We start from the raw sequence: 24,257 nt of genomic DNA on the forward strand, positions 1-24,257 counted from the left end.
GGAGCATTCCGGGGAAAACCCCATGACACCCCTTATCTATAAGGAGATTATTCCCCCCCCACCCCCACTTAAGAAAACTCCCTCTAAATTGCTTTCTGCTGACAACTGAAGCAGTTTTGGGAAGCTATTCAACTTTAATAATAAGATACTTTATGTAGACAAGGCCTGCTTCAATTCAAAGCTGTTTTAGGATTAAGAGGCAGAAGTAAGACTGAAAAGTAGGCTTAAATTAAATCAAATTTAATATCTATGGTATTAAAGGGATAAAGATAATCATTATATATCAGCAGATATGGACATTTAGACGAGGATAACAAGATTGCCCCCAAACTGAATATTCAATAGATAATGTAACGAATAAGCATGTATAAAAGACCATTATGTTTAAGCCATCCAGTTAGAAAATTATAAAAATTTATGGGTAAGCAATGTACAAGTGATTTTTCATAAGGTATCCTGAGCCGACAACTGGATTAAATGAAAAAACATGTAGAATATTGGAAGAAGGCCATTGTGAATGGAAAAGTACACACTGCCATCAAATAAAAGCTGTTGGAAGACTTGGATTTAACCCAACAACAAATGAAGAGACCCTGCTGGGGCGGGATGAGAGTGAAAAGACACACAAGGCTGGAAAACAGAGGAGGACACAAAGGTGCTCAAGATTGAAAACCTAGGAGCACGTAAGTATTTCCCAGAATGAAAGGAAAAGCAACTGTCATGTTTTAATGACCGTATTTAGTGTTTATAGCCTACATTGTTTCCCTTATATGCCTTATCAAAATATTAATAATCTTCACTCAGTATGAATTGTTGATATTAAACCTAGTTAGGTAGCTAGTGATATTGTCAGCCTTTTGTAAATATTTATTGACTACTTGGTTGATTAATTGTTTCAGAATTTTGACAGGGACTGGTACTGACTTTACTCTCTTTTCATGTTTATATGCCATTCGTTCCTTCTCTTTGATAACCAGAATAACATTTGCCAGCCTTAAGTTCTGGTTATTAGAAAATGCATATTAAAAATATGTTGAAATACCACTACCACATACTAGAATGGCTAAAATTAGAAAAATTGACCATTTTAAGTGTTGTTGAGGATGTGGAGTAACTGAAACTCAGACACTGATGGTGGTAATGTAAAATGATTAAAATCTCTTAGAAAAGCAGTTTGGCAGCTTTATAAAAAGTTAAACATACACTTACCATATGATCCAGCCAATCCACTCCTAGGTATTTACCCAAGATATTTGAGGACATATATATGTAAGACTTGTGTGCAAATATTGATATCAGCTTTAGTTGTAACAGCAGAAACTGGAGATAGTCCTAATTCCCAATAAGTGAATGGATAAATTATGATAGCTCATGCAATGGAATACAGTATCCCCACATTATTGATGGGGAATATATTCTAAGCTCCCCAATGGATGCTTGAAACCAAGGATGATACTGAACCCTAAATATACTGTTTTCTCCTATATATGCATACCTTTTTACTTAAAGGAAGCACTTTATAGCTTTTCTTTAGCATATCCGAAATGCCAGCTTCACTACTCTTGTGCTTTGGGGCTATTATTAAGGAAAATAAGGGTGACTTAAACACAACAAGCACTGCAATACCATGACAGTTGATCTGATACTAAGTGACTAATGGGTGGTTAGTGTATGCAGTGTGGATATGCTGGACAAAGGAATGATTCATATCCTAGGTGGGATGGAGCTAGATGGTACAAGATGTTATCACGCTACTCAGAATGGCATACAATTTAAAACTTATGAATTGTTTATATCTGGAATTTTGCATTTAATATTTTCGGACCACAGTTGACCATGGGTAACTGAAACTGCCCGAAGTGAAACCACTGATAAGAGGGAAATACTGTACCACTTAGCAATAAAAAGGAAAGAATATGATACATACAACAACATGAATGAATCTCAAAATTGCTGAATGAAAGAACCGGAAAAAAAAAAAAAAAGATTATGTACTTTATTATTTTATTTATTTAAAATTCCAGAAAAATTAAAACAAAACAAAACTCTATTGTAACAGAAAACTGTTCAATGGGTGTCAGGGAGGAAGAAATTACAAAGTTATGCAAAGAAACTTAGGGGTGATATGTTCTTGATTATGACAATGGTTCCACTGCGTATACACATGTCACCAGTCATCAAATTGTATACTTTAAACATATGCAGTTTATCATAAATCAACTATACCTCAATACAGGTGAACAAAAAGTAAGAAAAAAATTGCCACAAGCTTTCATCACTAACTTTGGAAAAATATAGAGTGCGTTCATTAAGATATGCATAGACGGCCCAACAGTACATGTGGAGGAAGGATCGTAGGGTTTCATGATCCCCGCTTAAATTGGTTTTATTTATATTTTTAGCTAACAAATGTATAATTTGCTGGCAAGCACAGTAAATTGTATGTTGATCATAAAAGTTTTGGAATGGTGATAGTCACAAAAACAAATAAGTAAAATGTAAGATGGTTGCAGTTGGTAAAAATAACACTGACTTAGGAGAAAGAAAATCTGAGTTTTAGTAGGAGCTTCCTCTGACATATTATTGACAAGCCGCTAGATCTGGGCCAGGTGCTCCAAATTTCTGCTCTGAAATTTGGGAATTATGTATACAAATTGCATATAGAAATTGACTTGTGTGGAAACCCCCATTCTTGTGAAGTTTCTTCACAAGTAACGTCTAACTTCTAATAAAGATTGCCTGCTATTTTCACCCAAAGTATATTCCCTCTCAGTGGCTCTTGAACCTGTGATCCTTACTTTAAATTCATATTCTGAGGCCATAGCCAAGATATTCAGAAAGTCTGAGGCCAGACCCAGGAATAGGCATTTTATAAGTAGGTGGTGTGATGCAGAGGGTGTTCAGAACCTCTAACCAGATGATAAAAAGGACATCCCACCTCTATTGCTTCTCCAAATTATAGACCATTACATTTACTAAACAACTCCTCAACACTATAGCAGCTTTTTAAATTATAGGCATGGTTCTTTCAATGTCACATCCCTTCATGAGGAACAAATTTTACATTACTTATATTGTTTCATCTACCAGAAAAGTCAGTCAGAAATAGAAACACTTTCACAGCATTTATTACTCTATCATCAGCCTTTGAGTTTATAGATCACCAAAATAATTGCAATATCAGAGGATGGACCCCCTGGTCTGCATCTGCTATAAATTATTCTTCAGGCATAATAACCTTGATAAGTTTGTACACTAGCAATTCAATTTTAAATGTGTGTTGGTTAAGGAACTGAGTACCCTAAGTACAGATTCCAGAACATGTTAGAATAACCACTACAAGATGTTCTGGAATTGAGCTATAATATTAGCTTAACAGATATTGGCAGGCATTCTTTTATTTGATAAAACAAACAAGGCAATGGAATTTATTGTACTGTTTAGTAGGGGGGAAAAAGCAAAACCTGTGCAGAGAAAAACAAAGAACCTCTTTGTCTTTAACAGAGGAACTAAAATAAATGCCTTGTAAAATGGGCTGCTCATCATCTTGGGCCACTTCCCTACATCTTGACCTCAGCATCACTGTGGACCTCTTCCTCTTCTGGGCCCTCCTCCAGCCCTCACTTCAGTTGATCAATTGTGACATTTTTATTAGTTTACCTGCACAGTACCTCTCAGCTTTTTCCCTTCTCTCCATGACCTCTTATCTGGGTCAGGCCTTCCTCACCTCTTGCCTAACCACTTGCTATAGCCAAAGCTCACCCAGTGTAAGTTTCCACGTGCTCTTCAGATCAGCAGCATCAGCATCACAAGGGAACTTGTTAGAAATGCAAAATCTCAGGCCCCTCTCCAGACCTCCTGTCATGCGGGAGACCCTGCTCGCTGCCCCATTTGTCATGCAGGGCAGCCTGCGGGGTCTCTGCTCCTGCTCCCCACATAAGAACGCAGGACATGGTGAGGCCAAAAACGAACACCGACAGAGCCATAGATAGGGGAATCATACCACTGTAGTCTTACTGGAGGCACTATCTCCTCACTGGAGGCTGAATCCACATGACCTGCAACCTGCTGTCCACTTCTCTGCCTGCCAACCAACTGACCAACCAATGCAGCCGCGCGGCAGTTATATCAGTGGCTAATTGGCTAACTGGTTACAGCTGACAGCCAACTAGCCACAGCTAATGGCCATCCACTACTCGAGCCAGCACCTTTCCACGTGAGGCCGAGAGCCTGGAAACTGCTCTCTGGGACTCTGTCCCCACAACTCCTGAATCAGAAATTCTGGGGGTGAAGCCCAGTGATCTCTGGTTTAACAACTCCTCCTCCTCCAGGTGATTCTAATATAGGCTAAAGATTGAGAACCATTGCTCTAACACAGTCTCCCTTTCACCAGCGTCTTTTCCCAGCCACAATTATTTTATCTACCACTGTCAGATAAAATTTCCAAAGCATAGATATGATCATATCGGTCTCTAGGGTAAAGACCTTCAACCTGTCTTATTGTTAATTAAGAGTAAAATGTAACATTTCCTGAGCTCTTTCTATGTGCTAGGCAGTACGGCGCCCAGGTGGGTATAATAAATATTTAAGAAATGTGTGATGGATGTGTGACCATCTGTTCTTTGTGGTGTCCATTTACAGGGCCCCCATCAGTGGTTCTTAGTCCTGGTTGCACATTAAGTTCACCTGGAGGCTTAATAAAAATTCTCCACCCAAGAACAATTAAATGGGTCTTGCATCATCTTTTTAAAAGCTCCCTGAGGTGATGTGTGTGAAACTGAGGTTGAGAGTCATCAGTCTCTGTGACTTCTATCTTCTCAGCCTATTTCTCCCACAGCTAGGGTTGCTTTGGCCCCATCTGCAGTGGCTACTTCCCTGCCCCTGGCTCTGTCATCAATCTTGTTCTTAGACAAAGGAATGTAAGAAACCAGGGGGCAGTGGTGGAGCAGACTCAGTATTATGTCATTTACCACCTGACTAATGTCTCAAGTTTAGAATCTGCCAGGGCATCTCTATAGTTTATTTTCTACATAGCAGTCAGAGTGAGTTGTTTAAATCTACGTCAGACCTAGACTACCAATCTAAAGCAGTCCTCACTCAGAAAAAAGCAGACAGTAAAAGCAGAAGTTCAGTCGATGGCTTACTCGTATGTATCTTCTTTTCTCTGTACCTCACACACCCATTCACTCACTGCCTCTCTGGCCTCAGCAACTGGTACTCTCCCTCCAGCTTACTATGCTCCAGCCACACTGATCTCCTCACTGTTCTTTAGGCACACTCCTACCTCGGGGACTTTGCATATGCTGGTTCCTTGCCTGCAATCATCCTCCCCCACTTAGCCACTTACACTTTTCTCCTTTACCTCTTTCCAGTCACATCTGTCATCTCAGTAAGGCTTATGTTGACCACTCTATTTAAAATTGGTAACACCTTTCCAGTGTTACCTAACTTCTTTCTCTGCTTTATTTATTTATGGTATTTCTTATCCACCTCTAAATGCAAACTCCATAAGAAAGGGAGTTTTGTCTGTCTTATTTGCTGCTATACCTAAAACAACAGTGCATGACCTATAGTGGGTGCCTAATAAATATGGATAGAGTGAGTGAATGCCTAGCCCCATGGTCTGGGTGCCAATCTTCTAGTCCACTGTAAAGCCTGAACTCTGTGTTAACCCCTTGGTGACTTCTCCTTCACCCTAGGTCATCTAAGAGAGGATCCCAGCTCTCCTCTTGCCTGGCTTGCAGGGGCTGAGGAGCTGCTTTTAACACTATACAAGGCTGAGATTCTCATGCCTTCTGCCATGCCTCCTAGTCCTGCCCCTACCCTGCCAGTATTCTTCTGTGAGCTTACCCAGTTCTGCTGCCTATTTCTACAGCTGTCCATTTCCAGGAGCCATATGTAGTCTATACAATTCTGGTGGAGGACACCTATGGGAAGGCCTAGTGTCCATGTTCTTAGCCTGTCCCATTTAGTTCTTGTGTTCTAGGCTCCTTTTCTGAAAGAAAATCTGTCATGTGTAGGAAACATTAATCTAAGATCAATTGTTTTATCTATTTATCTATCCGTTGTCCACCCACCTGGAATGTAAGCTCCAAGAGAGCATGTATTTTTGTCTATTTTTGTATGTGTGTGTATGTTTATTGCTGTTTCTCCAAAGAGTAGAACAGTGACTGACCCATTGTAGTCATACAATATATAAATATTTGTTAAATGAGTGAATAAATGAACACCGCTGTTAGTGCTTAAGAACTTTGCTGCCACTGCTGAGTTATCAAGCTATGAAAATCACATAAGAAAATCAACACAAAACAATGGTTCATTTGAGAGAAGTTGCAGACTGAGCTACCATGATTCTTGATCAGTTCTTCATCATTCAAAACCTTTGTTACTTGGTCATGAAAAGGGAGTAAACAAGAAATAAATCAAATATGTGAAAAGTCATTTTAGGAATGCTAATAAAAGTATAAAATAACACAAATGGAGTTTCACAGCCATATATTACAAAATCAACAAGCATCCATTTTAAAATTTGAAAAATTGGCATCTGGACATTTTCAAACATCCAAATGTTACATGAGATATAGTACAAGCAGACATGTAATTGACATTTTTACTTTTCATGGTGCGACTCAGTCTTAAGGAAGTTAGAAGAACAATTGTGCAGCAAGCTATTTTGTCCTATGTTAAAAAAAATGGCAATTTTTGATGCCTGTCTATGATGATATTTCCTAGGCCGGAACTTTGGGAACAACAGCAGCAAAAAACCCAAAACCAAAACAAACCAAACAAATGAACAAAAATCTGAAGTTTCTGATGGTCACAGAAGTGCTGATAGTCCCTTACTTCACAGGAATAATAACAGTAATGACAATGACTCTTTTGGTATACTGGTTAGCGGACTTATACATTATTTCATCTCATCTTCCCAGTTCTCTACTGAGGAAGAAGTATTGATCTCCAAGTAAAAGATAAAGACACCGAAGTTGAGAAAATTTTAATTGACTTTAAGGTGGGAATTAGTGGAGCCAGGAAGAAAAACACCTTCCTTTTTCTTGCCCTTGACCCCAGCTTCCATGCATCTCCCATCTCCCAGTGTCTTTCCCTCCTTTGCTGTTTGTCTATCTCTGCTCATGGCAGTAGACACACTTACACTAATCTATAAGCATAAAGTATTTAGTATAAACATGGGACATACTCATATTAAAAAATAATGTTTTGTTTATCTGAAATTCAGGTTTAACTGTCTGTCATGTTTGCTGAATCTGACAATCCTATTCCTGGTATCTCCTCTGAAACAATTATTTTTGTGCTGTGATATAACAGGGTTTAATTAAGAATAAAGAATATGAAGAGAAAACTGTAGGAAGTACTTGTACACCTTCTTAATCTACCATCTCTTTTACCTCATTAGACTATAACACCACTTAACAAACCTTTTTTTTAAATTTCACTTTTTTATATTAGTTTCAGGTGTACAAAGCAACATAATGATTAGACATTTACACCCCTCACAAAGTGATAACCCCAACAAATCTACTACCCCTCTGACATTGTCTGTAGCTGTTACAGTACCATTGACTATATTCCCTAAGCTGTACTTTACATCCAGTGACTATATGAGGTATGACAATTAAGTTCGTGAACTCATCCTACAAAAAGTGCTACATACTTCATTGCTGAATATCAGTACAGTCATCTTTGAAGTACTCCCCTTGGGAAGCTATGCACTGACACCAGTGCCTAGTTCACCCTTAAAAGCAATTTTGGAACTCTTTCTGGAATGGTCATCAGAGCTGCTGTCGCATTACCCTTGATATCCTGAATGTCATCAAAATGTCTTCCTTTCAATATTTCCTTCACCTTCGGGCAAAGAAAGAAGTCATTGGGGGCCAGATCAGGTGAGTAGGGTGGGTGTTCCAATACAGCTATTTGTTTACTGGCTAAAAACTCCTTCACAGACAGTGCCATGTGAGCTGGTACATTGTAGTGATGCAAGAGCCATGAATTGTTGGCGAAAAGTTCAGGTCGTCTAACTTTTTCACGCATCCTTTTCAGCACTTCCAAATAGTAAACTTGGTTAACTGTCCAGTAGGTACAAATTCATAATGAATAATCCCTCTGATATCAAAAAAGTTTAGCAACATCGTTGCAACAAGTTTGCAAACTTAATTGTTAGGCCGTGTGTGTGTGTGTGTGTGTGTGTGTGTATGTGTGTGTGTGTGTGTGTATGTAATCAAACTATGTCTGAAAGTATCATTATTCATAAGGCTGTTTCTCCCCCAGTAGATGATAAGCAGCTGGTGAGGGATAGAGGAAGGGTATTTGCATGTCCTAGTCTCTTCTCTCCTCAGTGCCTTCACAAGCGGGCTCCATCTGTGGTAGCCATCCAACCACACTGGGCCAACCCAGAAGAGTTAGGAAAGACATGGGGGCCAATAACTGGTGGGAAGATCTGATCTGGTCTGACTGAGAAGTACACTCAATCCATCATTCACAGATTCCATTTGTGTAAATGGGCCTATCATGAGCATTTAACTGTAACACCCAAATCAATACCTGTGCACTTTCTTCATCATTTACACACATGCACAGAGCAGCATGTTCTCAGCTGACATGGAACAAGACAAAGCTCTGCCTTCATGTTTCAGCTCTCATACTGTAAACAAGTATCCTTTTAAGGTGTATTAGGTGCCATGTTTTTTACATTTTTGTGCTTTTCTTTTTGGTGATTTCTCTGTTTAAAATGGCCCAAAGTGCAGTGCTGAAGTGCTGTTGAGTGTTCCTAAGCACAAGAAGGCTGTGATGTGCCTTAAGGAAAAAAAAAAAAAGTGTGCTAGATAAACTTTATTCAGTCATGAATTAGTCATGCTGTTGGCTGTAAGATTAAGGTTAACGAATCAATTACATACATATCTCTATATCTATCTATCTATCTATCTATCTATCTATCTATCTATCTATCTATCTATCATCTATCTGTCCATTACAGTGTCTTTAAACAGAAACATACATAAAACAAGATTATGTATTGATCTGTAGACGAAAATGTTCTGACCACAGGCTCACAGGAACCTAATCTAGGAGCAATAATTCAGTATCTCTAATTTAGTTTCCATGGCGACTTTATAGAACATAACTACTGCAAATAATAAGAATCAGGCTGTGTTTCCTAGATTTTCTCATTTCTAAGATTTCGATAGGCAATTCATCACACTGGTAAGAACAACGTGGGGGTCATGGTAATAGATTCAGTAAAACACTTTTTTTTCAGAAGAGGGAAAAACTGGCAGACTATGGTGTTAGAAATAGGAGAGGAGCTGCCAATGGACTTGCTAGTTTTCCCACACACCAAAGATGATCCTTTTGAGAAAATACCAGCAGCAAGCTTTCCTGCTTCTGGCATTTGTTTTTCCTTTGCAAACTTAATTTTTATTCCTACTTTTCGAGAAGAAAAGTTCTTGGCATCAGGTGATGATACTTACGGGATTTTTATCTTGGGATCAGATGTCTTTTTGTTCTGCTCTTAGAAAATTCAAGCAGAGAAATAGCAATGGATTTTTTCTGAGCTTGACAAGCATAGGTTTAAGATACTCCATGAGATTTTTATTAATATAGCTAAGGAAGGCCAGAAGGAGCCCATTTATCGATGTCAGCCCTCTTAACCCCATTTTACCTGAATGACTCAATCATCTGTTGCACTGGATCTTGTTTCTGAAGGGTGTTAGAATTAAATTACCACCATTCAAACTTGTACTTGTTGCTTTCGAAATAAAGCTTTGTACAAAATGTCTTTCATCTCCTGGAGTGAGGTACAGAGATTCTTGACCAAAACCAGACAGATAGATTAGGAGATGGTCTCTCTTCAAGCCCATCCTGCCCCCCCACCCCTTTTTTTTTTTACAGCTTCTCGAGTCCTGAGTTGCTGGGAGGTGTTTGTTAATCAGTAGTAGCTCCTTCCTTCCATTTCTCCTTCTGTGCTGCACCCAGCCAGAAGGAACGTGGTAAGGTCACTGGCCCTTGATCTTGGTGCTTCTTTACTTCCCTAGTCAATGTCCCTGGTGTCCATTCTCCATCCTTTCCACTTTAATTTTCAGAACAATTACCAATTAAAAACATTTCCAAAGGTGTAAATTGGCACACCCATTTTGTAGGGACAATTGGCAATATTAATCAAAATTTGAAACGTGCTTATCCTTTAACCCAGCCATTCCACTTCTAGAAACTTATCCAGCAAATGAATGCACAAAGATACATGTACAAAAATGGTCAAAAGAACTGTTTTTATTATCAAAAACAAAAACCCCAAAAGCAAAAAACTAGAATTAACCTATAATGACGTATGTGGAGTCCATTTAAAAAGACTAAAGACCATCTCTCTGCACTGACTTGGAATGATGTCTATTAACATGCAAGTTTCAGGAAATGTATAGTATAGTTTAGTTGTGTAAAAAACACACAAATACTGTATCAATGATTCTTTGTTAAAATATACATTTATTTTGAAACTATGTAATTACCTAAGAGTTTTTCCTTTTAAACTAGAAAAACTGGATCTAAAGTTTAGATGGGAAGATAATAGCTGTGATCAATCACAAAAACAATTATGATAAGGAGGAGTTAGCCCTACTGGATATCAAATGTATTATAAAGACTCATTAATTTAAAAAATGTGGTACTGGCAAACAAATCACCAAACAGACAGAATAGAATAGAATAGGGAGTCCAGAATTAAACTCAATTACATGTGGGAATTTATTAAATGATAAAGTCGTATCTTAAGCTGGTGAAAAGATAGGCTATTCAATATATGTTCTTGGGGCAAATGAGTAGTATTTTGGGGAAAAAATGGATCCACACCTCACACCTCGCACTAGGACAGATTAAAAATGGATTAAAATTTTAAATGGCGAAGAAAAAATAAACATAAAATGCTAAAAGAAAACAGAATTAAGTAGCCCTGATTTAAAAATAAAATTTTGAAAATCTTAACCATATTAAAAATACTCTTGACATTATTTAAAAAAAGAGCTTTTACACAAGAAGAGAAAGATGTTAAGCAAAGTCAAAAGACACACAGTGAACTTAAAAAATATTTGGAAATCATATCACAGACAATGATAGATTATGTGTATTTTCCTAATATATGAAAAGTTCTGGAAATGGGTAAAAATGTGATCAATAGCTCACTATAAAAACAGATCAGCAATTGTACTCCAAAATATACTTGCATATGTGTAAAATGAGATAAATATAATAGTATTCATTGTAGAGTAGATGTACATTGAAAATAGCCAAGTATCTATCAATTGAGAAATAGCTAAATAAATTATGGTATATCCAGTCTCTGGAATATTGTGTACCTCTGTCAAAAGACTAGGAAGCTCCCTACATTGTTATATGCAAGTCTATGCAGCATATATCATTAAGGGAATAAAACAAGGTGCAAAACAATATGTAAAGCCTACTACTATTTATGCATAAAATGTGTAATAAGAATCTATATTTCTAGAAACAACTCTGAAAGATGGGTAATAATAGTGACTACTTATATGGATGGGGTGAAGGAGGCGAGTGGGAAGACTAAGGTGGGAAAAAAACTATTCAGTGTAGATTTGTATTTAGTTTAAAAATTTTAACCATATTCAATAATAAACAAGTTGAATTTTTTTAAAAAAAAGAACATGTGTGCATAGAAAATGTATAAAACAATAAAACCAGTCTATTGATAATGGTGACCTTGGTGGCCGTTTGAATTGGTTTTGGGGGTTTGGAGAAGGGGAGGAGCTGAGGGGTGGCTTTTAATTTGTATTTGTATATGTTTTATTGTTTATTTTACTATAATAAACATGTTTTACTTTTATAATGCTATAAAAATACATTTTATGAAAGGTTCCTAAAAGTTTTATTTTTTATTCTGGGAACTTCTGTGGAGAGGCACTGAATACTTACCTCTTGAGTGATCACACATGACAGTGTTGGGCTGCCAGGCCCATGGTGTGCTACTAGATTGTCATTTTTATTGGTGCTGCATGGATTTGTATGTTTTACGCCTCATTTCTGTGTTACCTGTTCTACAGGTATCTGTGACATATTAACAAACAGGTATGGAAACTATTTAGCCACGAAAAGAGTAGCTGCCAAGAAGAGAGGTTCAGTTTGATGGGGTCTAATTGGTGTGCAAGAGTTGGGAGCTCATAAAGTGACTGTGGGGACAGAGCCAGGAGTGCAATTTCTAGGCTCTCGGCCTCATGTGGAAAGGTGCTGGCTCCGGTAGTAGATGGCTGTCAGCTGTGGCTAGTTGGCCCTCAGCTGTAACCATTGAGCCATTGGCCACTAATATAACTGCTGCGGCTACGGAGGAGAGTGGAGGAGAGTGGAGGAGAGTGGAGGAGAGTGGAGGAGAGTGGAGGAGAGTGGAGGAGAGTGGAGGAGAGTGGAGGAGAGTGGAGGAGAGTGGAGGAGGGTCGTCGGTCGGTTGGCAGCAAAGCAGACAGCAGGTCACACGTCGTGTGAACCCAGCCTCCAGTGAGTCCGTAGTGGTGTGACTCCCCTACCTATGGCTCCGTGGGTGTTCTTTTTTGGCCTCACCACATCCTGCGTTCTTATGTGGGGAGTGGGACCAGAGACCCCGCAGGCCGCCCTGCATGACAGTGACCATATATTCACTAAAACTTAATGACCTTGACCAATGTGATTGGTTCTTTTTTTTTTTTTCATTATCAATCCTTTATTATTTTTTTCTTTCTTTTTTTAAAAATTTATTGGGGTGACAATTGTTAGTAAAATTACATAGATTTCAGGTGTACAATTCTGTATTATATCATCTATAAATCCCATTGTGTGTTTACCACCCAGAGTCAGTTCTCCTTCCATCACCATATATTTGATCCCCCTTACCCTCATCTCCCACCCCCCACCCCCCTTACCCTCTGGTAACCACTAAACTATTGTCTGTGTCTATGAGTTTCTGTTTCTCATTTGTTTGTCTTGTTCTTTTGTTGTTTTTGGTTTATATACCACATATCAGTGAAATCACATGGTTCTCTGCTTATAACACTACGCAGAACTTGTCCTTGACAGATAGCAGGAGCAAGAAAGGGAGATTAAAGTCCTGCATTGTTGTGACTCTATAATGAAAGTTCCAGGGACTCTGCTTTCAACAGTTTAATCCATAATCAGTTCAAAAGATGTCTGCAGCCTAGTCAGTCTATTTGTTGAATTGGCATAATTAATTATGTGCTGTGTAGAAAAACATTCTTTGAGGTCTGATTAATTGATTAATTCATTCAGTTATCCAACAAACATTTACAGAACTCCCACTATGTGCTAAGAACTGGGCATGATTTAAATAATACAAGGATTATTTACTTGTGCTTATGAGGCCCACACAAAAATATTCAAACATTTCAGTGCTGAGGAGTTGACTTGTGGTATGAAGCACTCACTTACATAACGATAAAACACCACCACTATCTGTTGTAATAAGAGAAAAGGTTAATGAAGAAACTTCCTTGAAGATATGTAACATTTCCTTAATTTGCTTCTAAGCTGTCAGGTTTTAAAACATTTAAAGGTGTCAGGTTTAAAACATTTTAAAACAAGCCAATATAGCAAAAAAAATTTTTTTGGTCAAAGTCCACAGACAAAAACGGGGCACTGTTTTCATTTTACATTTCAAGAAAAATGTCAAAGAAGCATAATTAGATGACCTTATTGTAGGGAAAGAATTCCTATGATCTGCAAGGATTCCTTGAAGGAAAGACAGGAGACAAGCAGGGGAAACAACATGAAGACTCACCTCTGAGCCATTAAAAAACATGAAATAGGTCAATATGGGAATCCCGTGTGTGGACAGGTGCAGAGTGACGTCTGGTAGTTTCTAGTAAGCACAGTGCTTATCCCAGCACCCCTGTGGTTCTCTTCCGAACTAAAACAAGAAAAAAAATTCATTCTTTTTTATGTCTGTATAAGAAACACATTCCACCTCCCCTCTGCCTAAGACCAGATCTCAGGAATGATGTTTTTATAACCTGGCCAGACAGCAGCCACTGCAGTTACAAGCATTGTGTGTCCATTCCTTTCTTTGTTCAGGAACAGAGACCAAGTTCCATTTGTTCTTACATTCACTTATCCATTTATCACCCAACAAATATTTATTAAGAGGAACGGTATGCCATGCCCTGTGCTAGCTGGTGAAGATAAAGAGATGAAAATGTATTCTTCTGATCAGCAAGGACCTCATAATCTCATAGGAGAGACAGCCATGCAAGCAATACATTGCAGAATCACCCATCACCCTGAGAGTCCTCTTTCCTTCATTCCCAAAATCAAGTCCTGTTTTCTGTGTGTCCACGATGCATCCCCAACTTGTCTCTTTTCTCCAGTTCTACTGCCCACACCTGAGTCCAAGCCCCTCGCTTCCCTCCCCTGGATGAATTGCTCCTCCTTCTTCTCTCTTCCCTACAATTCCTTTTCCCCACAACAACCAGAAGGATCTTTAAAAGAATGTAAGTCAGATCATGTCACTACCCTGCAAAAATACTTCCAATTGTTTCCTATTGAATTGGAAAAAGAATTCAAATTTCTTACATAGCCTGCCAGGCATCAACTGGCTTCTGTGTCTTTTACCCCATCTGATACCTTTCTCCTTGGTGCCCCCTGTACTCCTGTCTCACTAGCTTCCTCTCTGCAGCTCATTCCTTCCTCAGAGTCTTCACTTTTGCTCACTTCTGCCTGAGCAATCTTGCTCAGATCTTTGCATTACTCGTGGGACCTCAGCACCAACCCTCCCACTTTAGAGAGACCTTTCCTAACCACCCCGTTTAAAGTATGCCTCTTCTAATGTCTATGTAGCTCATTACCCCATTTTATTTTTCATGGCATTTATTGCTGTCTGAAAATATCTTGTTTATATCCTGGCTGCTTTTGATATGAAGGAACTGAACTGTCTTATTACCTCTTAATCCCCTGGGCATAGGCATAGTGTCCATAGGTATTTGTGGAATAAATGAATAAGTATGTGTCATGGAAGTATCACTGTGTATTTTTACCATCCTCTGTACAGGCCATGTTATTTGTAGATTAATCCTAACACTAACAGAAATAGAATCATATGGCTGTTCACAGAGGTGTAAGAGTGAGAGGGGTGTCAGAGGTCTGTCACCCTCTCTCCTTCCTAAGTATCCTTAATTAGTGGTTTATTCTTTTTTAATAAGCCCTTTGAGGATCTGAATAAGCCCTGCACTCTCTCTATAGGAAAATCTGCACTTTCACACACACCAAAATTTCCACACAATTTCAGTGGATTATGTAGGGTGACTGACTGCCCAGTGTGCCCAGGACTTCAGGATTTCCTGGGACGCAGGACTTTCAGTGCTAATACCACAACAATCCTGGGAAAACTGCAACAGTTGGCCACCCTGGGTTTTTATTGGCCCAGAAGCCCTTTGTGAGTCCGTTTAGTGTCCAAAAATCCTTGCTGAAGGTGTTAACATATCAGAAAAATTTAAAATAATTACTGAGTGTCTACTAAGAGTGGTTAGAGAAAAAGTGGATGGAGGAAGTGTGGATGTGGGCAACTCTCGATGGCAGGACTACATGCACACTAGAAATTTAGAGAAATCAGGTGCTATAGTTGGGGAGAGCTTTGAAATACGTCATTTCAGAAGCACTTGAAGTGACTTGATGAGGAAATATTTATCACTTTTGATGATTATATTAGCATAGTTACCCCTCATTCCCTGCCACTCATCAAAAATAACACAAAGTGCAAGTTTTAGTGTTATGATGACCAAATGCCAGATGAGGGTGGAGATACTCTCGTAATGCTGGAAAATAACAAAAAAGAAAAAAAAAAGAAAAATTAGATTATCTCTTCTAGAAGGCCTTCTTTAGCGCATGGGAAATTGTGGGAGGCCACAATTCAGATACCAGTAATCAGGAGTTGTGAGTGATTTTTAGAGCTGAGTCATTTGGTCAACACAATTCCTTGCTCTGGGAGGAAGTTACGTATTCACTTGGTATGATTTTTGACAAGCTACAGCTATGTGGTTTTCATGATATTTTTTATGGCCTATCTCTTTAAGAAAGAACACTAGTCTTGGTGGGGTTGAAGAGAACTTTCAGGAAGCTTATGGCCATATTTTATTTGGGCTATGAATTAGAAAGTTGTCCAGGGAGCTCTAACAGACACTTTACAGGGGAAACAGCTCTAAGCCATTTTTCTCTGCGTAAAATTTGCTAGGCTGATACTATGTGGTGGGAGAGTAAAGACATTTCTATTGCCTTGGCCCAGTTGCCTGCAGTAGGGACAAGTGATTCTGGTGGACATTACTAGTGTGCCCCAACATCTGGCTCCCTTTCCTGCTTGGTAGGGAACTAGTCACATGACCTCACCTTCAGAAAGTGAGGCCATTTGCTAGATTTGGCCAGTGAATCTGTGAGCAGAAGTAATGTCCATCATTTCCAGGCTGAAACACAGAAGAGCAGGTCAAAAGCTCCATGCATTCTCTTCCCCTGCCATAGAGGAGGAAACTTTGTGTTGAGTTGGTGGTTGGTGGAGATGCAAGATTGAAGTAGCTTAGATCCTTGAGTCACCTTGTGGGAATAGCTGTGCTAGAGGGTCACCTAGACCCCGAGTGGATGTTGCATAAGTGAGAAATAAACCTTTGGGATTTCAGTTAATTTGTTGCCACAGTGTAATCTGGCCTATTCCAATCTATACTGCCCCAAACCAAAAATCCAACAAAGTGTGACCATGAGGGAAACTGCTGCTTCTGAAATGACATATTTCAAAGCTCTCCCCAACAGAAGAGTCCATACTGGATGTTAGCAACCCAGTTCAACTAACACTTACTTCCTAATTACACTCAGGAAGTATGAATCATACAAGCTCACCTTTGAATCCCCAAAGGTGACCCTGATTGCTCCATGAGAGCTGCTCCATATCTTAGCCTTGAGAGGGCTGGGTCTGAGAGCAGCTGAACAGAGAAGCATATGGTGTACCACGCTGCCCTATGTTCTCTTGTATCTTTGCAATAATCCTGATATCTAGGCATTGATTCTCAAACTTTTCCAACCACATGCCCCTGGCATCCACAGAGAGGAAACAATTGAGTGCAGAGCTTGTCAGAAACTTATATTTTCTTTGACCAATAATAATAACTATCTAACTATCATTTATTATGACACAATCTGTGAAGCATTCCATTTTCTTTTTCAATTTCTTGATGAAGCCTTCTCTGACCACCCTATATAAAACTGCAAGCACTCCTCATGATACAACGCCTATTCCCCTTCCCTACTTTTTTCCTCCCACAGCCCTTCTCATCTTCTAACACGTTACATGTTTTTCTTAGTTCTTATGTGTACTATTTGCTCCTCCCACTAGAATGTAAGCTCCCCAAGGGAAGATATTGTTTACTTTTCCAGTGCTGTGTTTCCAGTGCCTAGAAGAGTTTCTAGCACATAACAGGTGTTTGCTGACTCTGCTGAGTGCTCTGTAACCAGAGGGAGAATATATTATTCACCAGAAGTCTGCTGTGTGGCTGTCTAGGGTTGAGGTGGGGTAAGGCAGATGGCATGTGAGAACTGCTTACCCCCAAAGCGGCAGCTAGGGACAGACAGGCCTGAAGTCCTGAGGTGCTGAGCACAAGCCTCAGAATGAGTGGAGAACAGGAGACAGGCGCGAGCAAAGGAGGCACGGGAAGAAGGGAGGTGGCGGTAACGTGGCTGAAGACCAAGCTGCCTACAGCCCAATCCCAGTCCGCATCCAGGACTTGAGAAAAATTACTAAATTTATGAAACGCTGAGTGTTATTGCCCTTCTTGTGGAAAACAGTGAAAGGAAAGGGCTTTGAATCTGGGTTTTGTCATGGGGTCTGAGTGCTCTGGAGAGAAGAGAATCAAAAGACTCATGAACACAAGCCTTCTTCATCCTGCTCCCACCACACTGGAAGGGGAACTGTCGAGTACTACTCACTGCACAACAGCCAGTGTGCTAAACAGCTAACATTTACGGCACTTTTATTAAGTGTTAGGTAATTTTACTAACTGTTTCACATAGATTAAGGCACTTGGATATCATAGCACCCCTGTAAGGTTGGTGTTATTATCATCCTGTTTCACAGAGGAGAAAATGGAAGCACTGAGAGGTAACTCACTTGTCTAAGATAATATCACCAGGAGGTTACAGAGCCAGGATTTGAACCTGGGCATCTGACTCTTGAGTCTACTCTTGTAACTGATGTGACAGTTCCTCTTCACTTTCTATCCTTTATCTCACTTACTTCTTACCTGGACATATGCTCTAGGAATAATTATTCTCCTAGTTTCACAAATAAGGAAGCTAAGACTTGAAAACTTTGAGTAAACTTGCCTAAGGTCACAAAGTATTTCAGTAGTGGACCCTGGATTCATACTCAGATTTATTTAGGTCCTATTGCTCTCTTTTATACCATTTTGTAATTTCCCTTCTCTGACTTATTTACTTAACAAACCTGTGCTAATATCTTCTAGGTAGTGGAGACTGCTTGGTGTTGGACAAACAAGTTGAGTGAGGTCCTAGGTTCCCACTGAGAAGCTGAGTGACAGTTAGTTATTCTCCATTTACACCTTTCCACTTGCCTTCCGTTCTTTTCACTCTTCTGCTCTTCACTGTGTCCAGGGAGGCTGACCACTATGAACTGCCTCATCCTGGTTCACTCGTCCTCTGGTCCTCTGGCTTCTTGGTGGGTTCAGCCAATGGGAAGCACCAGCAAGAAATCAGAGGTTGAGAGGAGAGAGAGGTTGGTGTATGGGGTATTTAAGACAATGTGCCCATTACCCCTGTTGTTTCTTGTCTCGCTGCTGTGGTCACAGGTTCTGTTGTGTGGCGCCTCCTTATGGCTCTGGCTCTCCCTGATGTATGATAACATCACTCCTCCCTGCTACCCCCCGACTCAGCCCCTTTAAGCCTAGAGATGGTAACAGCTTTCCACTTGTGTTAGTTTCTGGGTACGTCATCATCTCTTGTAGATTGGTGTGCTCTTTCCCGCCAGGGCTCTGGCTGATACAAGACCCTTAAACAAGTCTTGCAAATTTTTGGAGTCTCATTTTCCTTTTATGTAAAATGGAGGGTATAATACCTACCAAAATGGTACTGTTGCATTTCAGTTGCTCTATGGCAGTACTTGGCCCAATGTAATTGGGTAATAGATAGTAGTCACTTAAATGATCATTATTACGAATCTCCTGTGCCCTGAGGACCTTAGCACTGATCATCAACAGTATGTGATGACGCAGTATCATCTTAAACAGCATGAATTTAGTCCTCCTTAATGACCTCAGGGAGAATACAAAAGGGTTCTCCATGGGATGGCCAGCAAACCCTTCAGCTTTCACTGAAGTTGACCGTTGGAAATAACAATAATAATTCACTGTTTTAAAATCAGACTTTAAAAATTTATCATATATCGTGCCAAGTACTTTTGTAAATTAATTCTTGCAATGACCAGTCATAACTCAGACAAAGTGATCTGCCCAAGGTCAATCTCAGCCAGGCAGAGCTGTCTAACCCAGAGCTAACTCACATCTCTGTCCCCAAAACCTGAGCTCTGCCATCCCCAGGGGAGCTGGAGAAGAGATGGCCTCAGTAGCAGCTCTCACCACTTCCTTCCAAGAGGAAGCTGGCTTTCTTACTGGTGTGTGTCTAAGAATACAACATTCACTTCCCTACTTTTCCCCTAAACCTAATTATTATTCTGTCACACAGGAGGCAAACTGGGACCCCTGGAGTGGCTAATGAGTTTAGTAAGCCAGTGAAAGGGGCAATGCTGTGTCTGAAGGTGGGCGTGTTTGATTTAGCTGTGGAAACTTCAAAGTAAGGTCAGGGGTCTATGGAATCCATCAAAGGAAGCTTCTTGCCAGAAGCCACACAGAAGGATGACAGAATGGAGGGACTCCTGCAGAGAAGGAGGGCTGGTTAGAGTGAGGGAGAGGGGACTGGAGAGGGTGGCAGGGGGAGTACAATAAAGGCATTGGCAGTAGTGAAGCCTCTGCATCCCACGTGAGTTATGGGGTTTCTACTAATGAGAAACCTGGAGAGCGAGTGGGCCCATTGAACCTTAGAGGCAGAAGGAACAGATTAGAGAGTGTCCATGCCAAGAGCACTGCCAGAGAGCTTGGCTGCAAAGCCCCTGTGGATAGGGAGTTCAAATTTGCTTTCTCATTAGCTGAAATATTTGGAATAAATAAACGGATTTCTCTGGAGTCCACTTTATTACATTTGGAGTCATCTTTCATCAGGGTTGGGAGGGGGAAACAGACTTGTGCCTCAGAAGCGTAACCATTTTGAAAATACTTGAATAAACTATTTGATCACTTACAGGAAAGAAAAGATGAGGGACTTAAAATTTTTCCCTCTTTTCCAGACCCTCAAACAAAGAAAATACTCCACGTATATGTTAACTTTAAAAACAGAAAAGAACCCCCTAGCCTTTCTTGCTGACTAAGAGAGAAAGGAGACAGCTGATATGTCAGATTCAAAGGCTGCCTCACTAGGAAATGCTTAGCAGGGAACTGGGAACTTTCACATAATCTTAAAACATTCGTATAGGGGAATCTTTCTCCATGCTCCTATAACAACTTCCAAAGATGGGCTTTGATAATGTTCAAATAAACCCCATGCTGAGGAAATACCTGTAGTAATTTTCACCTGTTTAGCCCATGTTTACCTATTAGCTGGGGTCTCCCTGCTTCTTGAGAGCCAGATAAAATTGCCTTCACTCATCTGTGGATCAATGATGGGGCTATAATCTCCTGGTCACATTTGGGTTGTTCTCAGTTTTTTTAAATAACTGTTTTATTTTTCAATTACAGTTGACATACAATATTATATTAGTTTCAGGTGTACAACATAGTGATTAGAGATTTTATATAACTTATGAAGTGATTACCCTGATAAATCTAGTAACTGTTTGACACCATACATAGTTATTACAATATTACTGACTATATTTCTTAGGCTGTACCCTATATCCCCATGACTACTGTGTAACAACCAATTTGTACTTCTTAATGCCTTCCCCTTTTTCACCCCCACCCCCACCCTGTCCCATCTGGCAACTATCAAAATGTTCTCTGTATCTATGAGTTTATTTCTGTTTTGTTTGTTTATTTTGTCCTTTAGACCCCACATAAAGAATGTGCAAAAAAAGTATACATATTTTAAGAAAGGAAAACTGTATTGAAATTGTAATACTCAATATATACCAACAACAAAAGAGTGAAGACAAGTCACGTTTGACTTCTGCAATTAGAAGAGGTGCTCAAAGTGGTTACCATCAGTGTCCAGACACTTCTGATTGTGGCAAATTACTGCTTGAGCAATGCTGACCAAAGTGTCCACTTGTATACATTTTTTTGGCTCCCTGGTATAAGTGAAATCATATGGCTTTCTCCTTCACTGTCTGACTTACTCCACTCAGCAGAGTACCCTCTAGCTCAGTCCATGTTTTTGCAGATGGCAAGATTTCATTCTTTTAATGGGTGAGTAATATTCCATTGTACATACCATGTTTCCCTGAAAATAAGACCTAGCCCGACCAACAGATCTAATGTGTCTTTTGGAGCAACAATTAATATAAGACCCGGTCTTATTTTACTGTAATATAAGACCGGGTTTATATAATATAATATAATATAATATAATATAATATAATATAATATAATATAATATAATAATATACTGGGTCTTATATTAATTTTTGCTCCAAAAGATATATTAGAGCTGATGGTCCGGCTAGGTCTTATTTTCAGATAAACAGGGTATGTGCCACCTCTTCTTTATCCATTCATCCACTGATGAACACACAGGTTGCCTCCATATCTTGGCTATTGCAAATAATGCTGCAATTAACAAATGGATGCACATGTCCCTTTGAAGCACTGTTTTGCGTTTCTTCAGATAAATACCCAGAAGAGGGATTACTGGGTCCTTCTTTGTCTCCTGTCATAGACTTTGTTTTAAAGTCTACTGTGTCTAGTGTAAGTATTGCTACTCCAGCTTTTTCTTTAAATTTACGTTTTCATGAAATATCTTTCTCCTTCCCTTTACTTTCAGTCTGTGTGTGTCTTTAGATCTGAAGTGTCTTTTGTAGGCATGATATGTAAGGGTTTTGTTTTCTTATCCACTCAGTTACCCTATGTCTTTTGATTAGAGCATTTAATCCATTTACATTTAAAGAATTGTTGATAGATATGTAGTTATTGCCATCTTATTTTTCATATTTTTTATCTTTTTCTTCTTAAAGAAGTCCCTTTAACATTTCTTGTGGTACTGGTTGGGTAGTGATTAACCCCTTTAGTTCTTCTTGTCTGGGAAGCTCTTTATCTGTTCCTTGATTCTAAATGATAGTTTTGCTGGGTAGAGTAATCTTGGTTGTAGGTCCCTGCTTTTCATCACTTTTAATATTTCATGCCAATCCTTTCTGGCCTGCAAATTTTCTGTTGAGAAATCAGATGAAAGTCTTTTGGGAGCTCCCTTGTAGATAGCTAACTGCCTTTCTCTTGCTGCTTCTAAGATTCTTTCTTTGTCTTTAACCTTTGGTGTTTTAATTATGATATGTTTTGGTGTTGGTCTCTTTGGGTTCATTTTGTTTGGGACTCTCTGCACTTTCCTGGGCTTGATTGTCTATTTCCTTCACCAGGTTAGAGAAGTTTTCAGCCATTATTTCTTCAAATGGGTTTTCAACTCCTTGTCCTCTCTTCTCGTTCTGGTACCCCTATGATGTGAATATTGGTATGCTTGATGTTGTCCCAGAGGGCCCTTAAATTATCCTCATTTTTTTTTTTTTTTGCTGCTTTTTCCTTTTTCCTGTTGTTATTGGGTGTTTTCTGCTACCTTATCTTCTAAATCACTGATTCAGTCCTCTGCTTCATCTAATCTACTGTTGATTCCTTCCAATGTATTCTTCATTTCTGACTGGTTCTTTTTATGTTTTCTGTATCCATTTTTTATGTTTCCTATCTCTTTGTTAAAGTTTATGCTTCCCCTAGGTTCATTGAGCAATCTTATAATCTGTGTTTTGAACTCTGCATCTGGTAGATTGCTTGTCTCTATTTTGTTTAGTTCTTTTTCTGGAGCTTTGTTCTATCCTTTCATTTGGGACATGTTTCGTTGTCTCCCCATTTTGGCCTTCCTGTGTTTCTTTCCATGTATAAGGTAAGGCTGCTATGTCTCCTGGTCTTAGTAGAGTGGCCTTATGTATTAGATGTCCTGTGGAGCCCAGTGGCACAGTCTCCCTGGTACCCTGAGCCAGGTGTTTTAGATGTGTGTCCCTTGTGTGGGTTGTGTGTACCCTCCTGTTGTAGTTGAGCCTTGGTAGTTTTTGGAACATCAATGGGAGGGATTGACCCTGTGGCTGCTTGGTTTTGAGCAGTGGCCCTGACTACAGTGGAGGAACAGTTGTGCATGGACTGACTTTATGGAGCAGGATTCACTTTAGCAGGTTTCTAGTGCCTGCCCAGTCAGCTCTTTGGGTGTGCTGCCCTTAGAGGCAGCTGAGTGGTGTTCTGGCTTGGTCCAAAGCTAGCCATGGGGTGTGCTGCCATGGGGCCTCCTGAGAGGGGCCCTGCCATTGGCCAAGTGCAGCTGCAGCCTGTGCCCTGACTGAGGTCACCTGGCATGAGCCACAAAGCAATCTCCAGATGACAGCCACTCACGCTGGGCTTGGAGGTGCCTGAGAGAGGCCAAGCTGCGAACTGAGGTCAGCTGGCAGTAGTGCCATGCTTGAGGCTGCTCAGCACGAGATACAGCACTTGCTGAGGGCAGATGCTGCTTGTTTGGGTTTTGTGACCCTTTGAGAGATTTTAGGAAAGTCTGCAGCATGAGCCAAGACAGACTATTTGTATGGAAAAGCCACTGGAAATGGCTTGGGTGAGTCCACAAGTTGGGTCAGGTCTCAGGGAATCACCAGGGCATGGCAGATGAATGGTATTAGCCAAGGTGATGGAGAGTCAGATATTGTGGCTCTCTGCATCCAAATTCTGGGTAATGGGGAGGGCTCAACAAAGAATTAATAGATTGTGCTGGCACTTTTTTCTGGGAGAAAGCTGCCCGTTCTGCCCTCACTTTGCAGCCAGAAAATTCAGTGCCTCCCCATATGTTCCTGGTGCCTTTGAAGCTGCTGCCCCAGCATTGGAGCTCAGAATGAGTGAGTCCTTCAGCCAGTGAGTTGTGCATGGAGCCTTTAAGAGGAACACCTGGGCTCCAGCAGCTCT

General features: G+C 39.9%; 2 long non-coding RNA genes across 4 annotated transcripts in view; one reads left to right on the plus strand and one right to left on the minus strand.

Moving 5' to 3' along the window:
• The first annotated feature begins 300 nt into the window (after window positions 1-300).
• The window catches only part of LOC109436579 (uncharacterized), a 64,589-nt gene continuing 40,632 nt past the window's right edge, over window positions 301-24,257 (plus strand). For both annotated transcript variants that reach the window (XR_002136131.2, XR_012497399.1), the window contains exon 1: window positions 301-683. This is a non-coding gene — a long non-coding RNA (uncharacterized LOC109436579). The remainder of the gene's footprint in view (window positions 684-24,257) is intronic.
• The window catches only part of LOC109436577 (uncharacterized), a 49,268-nt gene continuing 37,950 nt past the window's right edge, over window positions 12,940-24,257 (minus strand). For both annotated transcript variants that reach the window (XR_012497400.1, XR_002136129.2), the window contains exons 3-4: window positions 13,799-13,927; window positions 12,940-13,473 (exon numbers count right to left, since the gene is read on the minus strand). This is a non-coding gene — a long non-coding RNA (uncharacterized LOC109436577). The remainder of the gene's footprint in view (window positions 13,474-13,798; window positions 13,928-24,257) is intronic.

The sequence above is a fragment of the Rhinolophus sinicus genome, linkage group LG06, assembly GCF_036562045.2.
Source record: "Rhinolophus sinicus isolate RSC01 linkage group LG06, ASM3656204v1, whole genome shotgun sequence".
NCBI lineage: Eukaryota > Metazoa > Chordata > Mammalia > Chiroptera > Rhinolophidae > Rhinolophus > Rhinolophus sinicus.